The sequence below is a fragment of the Micropterus dolomieu genome, linkage group LG12 (assembly GCF_021292245.1).
Source record: "Micropterus dolomieu isolate WLL.071019.BEF.003 ecotype Adirondacks linkage group LG12, ASM2129224v1, whole genome shotgun sequence".
Lineage (NCBI taxonomy): Eukaryota > Metazoa > Chordata > Actinopteri > Centrarchiformes > Centrarchidae > Micropterus > Micropterus dolomieu.
In genome coordinates, this window is record NC_060161.1 from 14,189,654 (window position 1) to 14,197,634 (window position 7,981).

The window sequence follows — 7,981 nt, forward strand, 5'->3', positions numbered from 1 at the left end:
TGACCTTGCCACCTCCTCGTCCCTATGATTGCGCCATTGATCTGCTGCCCCCCTCCGGGCAGCCGGCTATACAATATTTCCAGACCTGAACGTGGGACCATAGAAAAGTCTATCAAGGACTCTTTGGCTGCTGGATTCATTCGACTCCTCTCCCCTAGGACAGGGTTCTTTTTTTGTAGAGAAGAAGGATAAGAGCCTGCGGCCTTGTATCGACTACAGGGGTCTCAACAATATAACCATGAAAAACAGGTATCCCCTACCCCTTATGTCTGAAGTGTTTGATTCCCTGCAGGGGGCAACAATTTTCACAAAACTTGATCTCCGTAATGCCTCCCAATTGGTCAGAATTTGACGGGGAGATGAATGGTAAACAGCGTTTAACACTTCTTTGGGTCATTTTGAATATCTGGTGATGCCCTTTGGTCTGACAAATCCCCCGGCTGTGTTTCACTGTCTCATTAATGACGTGTTGAGGGATATGCTGGGTCGCTCTGTGTACATCTATTTAGACATTCTGGTTTTCTTAAAGAACGAAACTGAACATGTCTGCCAGGTTCAACAGAGATTGCTGGAGAACAGCCTGTTTGCTAAACCTGAGAAGTGTGAGTTTCAAGCATCTACTTCTGAAATCTGTGTTTGCTTTCTGACAAGTAGTTTTGCAAAATCTAAACTGTGTCTTCCTCTGCTTCAGATTACCTCCGTAAAGCCTCAGTTAAGCCACCCTGCCAGAAACACTGTTCCGCCAGCAGCCTGGACCTTTTTTTCAGTCCGCAGCCCGCCAGCAGCCTCCCTGTGTTTCCCTCAGCCCTGGACCCCTTCTCTCTCGCCCAAATTCCCTGCACTATTCTCTTTGTTAAATAAACTGAACTCTCTGCCGTGATGTGCGTTTGGGTCTTTCTCTGCCAGGGCAGCATCTTGGCCAAACAGTTATCACACCTCCAAAAGTCACTAAAACCACCAAAACACTTCATGGAAGTCTCAAAATAAAAATTTTCAACCAAAACACTGGCACCAATTCTCACTCAGAAAGCATTAATTGTCACTTTTAACCAGTGGTGGAAGAAGTTCTCAATTACAATACTTAAGTAAAAGTACAGATACCTCATGAAAAATGTTACTCAAGTAAAAGTGAAAGTCATCCAGTATATACACTTATAACACAGTTACCTAAAAAATACTAACAACAGGTAGCATTACAGTGGATGCATCATTTTGTTGGAATCTTTGAAGTAGTAAATAATTTTGTGTTCTTTATTTTTTGGTTGTGTGTATGTACATTTATATTTTTTATTGTTGATAATAGAAGAAACGTGTACATTGCATTATTTAACAGTAAATAAAGTTTCCACTGAAATATAGTAAGAATGGTAAATCTTCATACAATGTACAACAGCATACAACAGGAAGTTGCATCGAAATGCAACAGGAAAACAGGAAAAGCTTCACAGGGCTTTATTCTACAGTAAATGAAAATTGCAAGGGAAACAAAAGTCAGCACAGTAAATGCTTGCTTAAAAAACTCTTGTATCTGTGTAGCAGCACTCTATCAGAGGATATCACTGCACACATGGTAACATTGGCACCCCTTTGGCCCGGGACACCCACTTTAGCTCTTTTGCCAATCAAATTCTGTCCTCGCAAGCGTGTTGTGGCCATGTCCACGTAGATAAAGCACGGGTTGTGTGATGGGCTTCCAGCTCCATGACTCTCTAAAAGATATCTCCCCTTTGGGGGTTAGTCATTGGGTCCTAAAGAAGAAATACAAGAATTTCTCCTCCATCTCTTGCAGGCTCCAGTGGAGTGGAGGTGAAACAAAACATTCTAAAGATGTCTCCTTTTATAGGTGGTAATGAGATCACTAGGTGAAAAGACCAGGGTAGGGCTATACAGTTTTTTTCAACTGCTAACAAGCATTTACCTAAACTCAAGATACTTTATACCTACCTCACACAATTAGCCAAATAGTACATTTTCTGCTCAAAACCACATTTTGTTCTTTCAACACAAACTCTACATTTTAAAATGCAAAATAACATTCTCTGCATACGCAAACTCTACCAAAACACAGCAAACCTGACTCAAAATCAAATCATTCTGTCAAAACACTAGCACAATTTCTTTCCAAAAGATACAGATCAATCAATCACAACCTTTTAAATGCAAACAGTTGATGGCATTACTGAAACTGCATTACTTTTCATGTTTCAGGTCTACCAGCAAACAGTAGACAATGCGAAATGTGACAATGTGTTTTTTGATATTCAGCTTCCTTTTACTGTAAACCACCCTACATTTTTAGCTTGAGGGTTGAATGTGTGCATTTTTGTCAACAAACTATGCAAAAGTGAATGAGTCATCTTTACTTTATAGAATGTATAGTAGAAAAAAATAGTCAGTGACAAAATTACAGAAGTTAAAGCTTTATTTTCAACATGAAATTCAGCCAGTGATCAACAAATAATCCAAACTATGTGGCCTTTGGTTCAAAATGTGGCAAAATATTGTCAGATACACAATTTGACAACAAAAAAAGAGACAGATGGGAAAGAAACAAAATGCACAGTCCTGTTCTAATCCTCAGCATTTGGCCACATGTTCTCATCCACATCACATCTAATGTCATCTCTTGCTATGCACCTTGGATAGAAACGCTTGGGATGCCTTATCCACCCCTGGCAGTCTTCAGCCGAGATATCTCTGCAGCCGGCATCCATTGCATCAAGTAGAGACATTTGGTCATGTGGCTGATGATCGTACACTTTCCACCTCCAGGAAGAAAAATATTCCTCAATGGGGTTGAGGAAAGGCGAGTAAGGGGGGAGGAAAAGGGAAACCATTCTTGGATGGGCCGCAAACCAGTTTGTGATTGCATATGCATGGTGATATGCAACATTGTCCCATGCAATTACAAATGTCCGCAGGTTTCCTCCAACCTGTTCCCTTTCTGCTTCTGGCACGAGTTGTTGGTGGAGGTCATCTAAAAACAAAAGAAGTCTCTCGGTATTGTAGGGACCAATCTGGCATTTGTTCAGACCCAAACCAGCACTTGAGATTGCAGCACACATTGTAATATTTACCCCTCTCTGACCCGGCACATGAATGGTGGCCCTTTTTCCAATGATGTTTCTTCCCCGCCGACGTTTCTTTGCCAGGTTAAACCCTGCCTCGTCCACATAAATGGTATCATGTGGGGTTTGATTAGTCTCGAACTCTATGACTCTCTGAGGGATATCCAACACAGTATTAGTACCGTAACTCATGTTTACATGTAAAGCAACAAAACTCACTATAGAACAAGACATATTGGACAGACACCATACCTGGACGTATTGGTGTCTGAGTTCCTTGACCCGCTCACTGTTCCTTTCAAAAGGAACTGTTTACAACTATTTCATCCAAACTCTGTGTGGTCAGGCTAATGCTTTCCACATTGTGAAATACCAAGTTGTCTTTAACAATTCTGGTCTGAATTTCTCTGTTGCAATGACCAGTCCTACAATGGCATACTCTTGGTCTTCACTGAGAAGTTTTCCTCTTCCCCAAGATGGAGGGATACGTTGCGTCTAGAGGAACAAAAATACAACATACTGTATTTGCATTGGGACTGGTGGCCTACAGTTACTATGAGAGATAGCAACTTTATTGTAATGATAGAGGAAGCCCATGTGAAATCACTGTAATTGCTTACCTGTTGGTTTGTTGAAAAATCTGGATAATGGAAACCACGGTAGACCGTCTGAGATTAGGCTGGACTCTTTCACCAGCCTCTCTCATTGGTTGCTGTTATTTCATTAGTGACAACAGCTCTCCTTTGAACACCACCACGCATTCTTACTCCTCTCCCCCTACCTCTCCTTCTCCCTGGTTCTGGTCTAATTACTCCTCTCCCTGGCTCTCTTCCTCTCCCTGGTCCAACTATTCGTCTGCCTTGTCCAGACATTATTTTTTCTTTTTCTCCTCCTCTGTGTTGGTCTGTATCCACATTGAGTAAACTCAGTCCAGAAAGTCCCCTTTATTATTATTGTGTATTTAAATGAAAGAACTTCCACATCTGGCTATGTCTCTGATTGAGATTGGAATTAGCTGTGGTTGATCTATTTTACCCAAATTACAATAAATCAGCTATTTCTCAATGTTTCATTGATATGTTCATTAAGAAATGCTCATCAGCTGTTTCAATATATATTTTGAGCTTCTTTTATTGCAGAAGTAGAGTCTTTATGCAATATTTAAGGTTTTGATCATAAGGTCTTCATTTCTTGAATGTTGTGTGCAAGCATTTGTAAATAACACAAAAAACATACATAGTTTTGGTATTGGGTAAGCTTGTGAATGAAAAACTTAACTTAGCTTAACTTGTAGAAATGGGTTAATTGACTGCATATTTAGTGGAAAGAGTGAAAGAATGAATTGTGTTAAAGGTATGGAATGAACAGACCAATGTGGGGCTAACTGGGTTTAGAGTTTTGAAACTGTGACTACAGATTGGACAAAAGAATGTTAGTGGTTCTAAAAAACTGTAATTTGTATTTACTTGATTGATCTGTATTTATGTTAGTATTAGTTTTGTTTTACTCTCAGTCATATTGTTAGTGTTACTCTTACTATCTATAATGGTAACTATCATATTTTGTTTGAATGTAAGACAATCAGACAAGCCAAAAGTTTATTTAAAAATGGGTGTCGTTTTGAAGAATGTTCTTCCTTTGTTAAGTAACATTTGCTAGATGAAATGACATAAATATATACAGTGGAGTAAAATGTTCTGGTTGTGGAGGTGGCTTAGCAACAGTTTTTAAAAACTAATAAAAAACTATATATATATACTTCAATTTTGAGGTGCAACTTTTAATAATCAATGTCACTACCCCTGTCCTATGTGCATTAATGTAAAGACTTCCTACAACTAACTAACTCTACTGATCTCCTGTCAATTATGGTTTCCCGCTCTAACAAACTGTTTGTTTTTTTATGTAGGAAATTTTATTATTCATAAATGTTGCCCATCTAAACCTATGGTCAGTTCTTACACCTTGTTGATTCTTTTAATCTGAATTAATCAGTATCAGGTCCAACACTTCATAAAGGTCACACAATAGATCTTGTGCTATCATCCGTTTATTCAGTTTCCAATCTTGGAATTATTGATACTGTTGTCTCTGACCATCTTATGGTTGTGTTTGATTCCACATTGCCTTCTTCCCAGTTATCTGAGGTGGTCTTGCATAGGAATCTTGCTTACTGTTCCTAAGACATTTTACAATCCTATTTAAGGAAGTTTTTGTTACAATCTGCCCCCTCTTACTGGCTATAATTAATAGCAGTTTAACAAATGGTGTCATCCCTTCCACTTTTAAACATGCAAATGTGCATCCACAATAAAAAAACTGTAAAAACCACACTGTAAAAAATGCCTGTGAAATCCACAGTAGTTGCAGGATACTTATACTGAGTAACTGAGTATATTGGGTGATCAAAGAGTTACTGTGAAAATCACAGTAATCAGGTTGCTACCCTAAAAAATCACAGTAACAATGTACTGTAGATAATCACAGTAACTAACAGTGTACTGTAGATAATCACAGTAACCAACAGTGTACTGTAGATAATCACAGTAACCAATAATGTACAGTAAATAATCAAGTAACCAACAGTGTACTGTAGACAATCACAGTAATGATCATTGTACTGTAGATAATCACAGTAACAAACAATGTACTATAGATAATCACAGTAACCAACAATGTACTTTAAAAAATTACAGTAACCAACAATGTACTGTAGATAATCACAGTAACTAACAGTGTACTGTAGATAATCACAGTAACCAACAGTGTACTGTAGATAATCACAGTAACCAATAATGTACAGTAAATAATCAAGTAACCAACAGTGTACTGTAGACAATCACAGTAATGATCATTGTACTGTAGATAATCACAGTAACAAACAATGTACTATAGATAATCACAGTAACCAACAATGTACTTTAAAAAATTACAGTAACCAACAGTGTACTGTAGATAATCACAGTAACTAACACTGTACTTTAAAAAATTACAGTAACCAACAGTGTACTGTAGATAATCACAGTAACCAACAATATACTTTAAAAAATCACAGTAACCAACAGTGTGCAGTGAATATCACAGTTTATTAATTTAATACCTGCAGACCTCAGTGTAAAGAATAAAAAGCAACGGTAAAAGGACACAGCCTTGCAGGGGACCAGATGACATGTACAAGACATCAGATAATGGGACACTGAGCAGGACTCTCTGTGACCTGAAAGTCCATTATCCACAAAATAAGTCTTTCATCTAGGTGGAGAGTAGAGAGTTTCTCAGCGAGAAAATGTGGGCGCAGGGTGTTAAATGCTGAGGAGAAATCAGCAAAAAGGAGTCTGGCTGTCATTTTGGGAAAATCCACATGTTTGTGGATGGTGTCTTTAATAAAAACCTTTGCATTGTCCACCTATGTACCGGCGCGATAAGCAAGCTGAAGTGGGTCTGTAAGTCTGTTATCTTAATAATATGATTTTTGATGACCCTCTCCATAGCTTTCATCATCAGAGAGGTGTGGAATCCTTCCACAGCTGAGGGACTGTGCCACCATCCAAGGATCTCTGGAAAAACAACTGGAACACCCCCCCAGCTGCTCGGCACAGTACGTCAAAGTACGACCATTGAAGGCCCTGTTGCTGCACTGTAAGAAAAGATACAGCATATCTACTCAATAAAAATGAGGCAACAGATACAAGCAATATTATTAATAAAATTTCACAATGTTTGGTATTGAATAAATATTAATTAAATGAGACCCTTAATAGTTATCCATTCAATATGAATAGATTCAAATAGAAAACAGTACAGAATTAATTATAACCTAAACAAAAAGAGTTGATTTGAAAAAGACAAACTCCCTAATGTGTAAATAGTACTACTGTTATGAGCTGGCTCAAAGGCCACAACAAAAGGGAGACGCACCATGGTAAACATTTAACAAAATATGGTTATTTAAACCAAGGTTAAGCAAACTTAAAAGAGTATTTCAAACTAATATAACCAAAGTATGAGGTATGTAGTCTGTTTCAGTTGTGTCCGGGCAGAATGGTTGCATGAGTGTATATGTGTGCAGGTGTTTTAGTATGCAAAAACAAGGTAAATACCACAAAGTAAGAGTCCAAAACCAAAGAAAACCAAACTAAAGGAGAAACCGGGGAGCGGGCTGCAGGGATGTCTGACCTGGTCTTGACAGCAGCCTCCTCCAGAATGAGAGAACAAGGTTACAATTAGCCTACACTCAAGACACAGGGCCCAAGTGCTTTCAGTTAACATGATCAGCTCTTGAGCTACAAGGGTGAGAGAGAGAGAAATTTCAAATTAATATTATTTTGATCGTTTGATATTTTAGTAATTGTTATGTTTTTACATTTGATACTGATTTCTTTTTTTAAATTATTATTTTTTTATTATATTTTAATCAATTAATTATTTTTTACATTTTCTCTCTATTAATATATATACACACACACACATGTTACTGTTTCATTTATTTATTTTATTTTAATTTTTTTATATATTTAAGTTTTTTAACACACTCACACACACACGCTTACCGTTTTATTTATTTATTTTATTTTTAATATATTTTTATTTTTTAACACACACGCTTACTGTTTTATTTATTTATTTATTTTTAATATATTTTTTTAACACGCACACACGCTTACTGTTTTATTTATTTATTTTAGTTTTAATATTTTTTTAAACACACACACACTTACTGTTTTGTTTATTTATTTTATTAGGGCCCGAGCACGACCGTGCGAGGTCCCTATTGAATCTGCTCGGATTATATATTTAGGGCCCGAGCACGACCGTGTGAGGTCCCTATTGAATCTGCTCGGATTATTTTTAGGGCCCGAGCACGACCGTGCGAGGTCCCTATTGAATCTGCTCGGATTATATTTTTTTTTTTT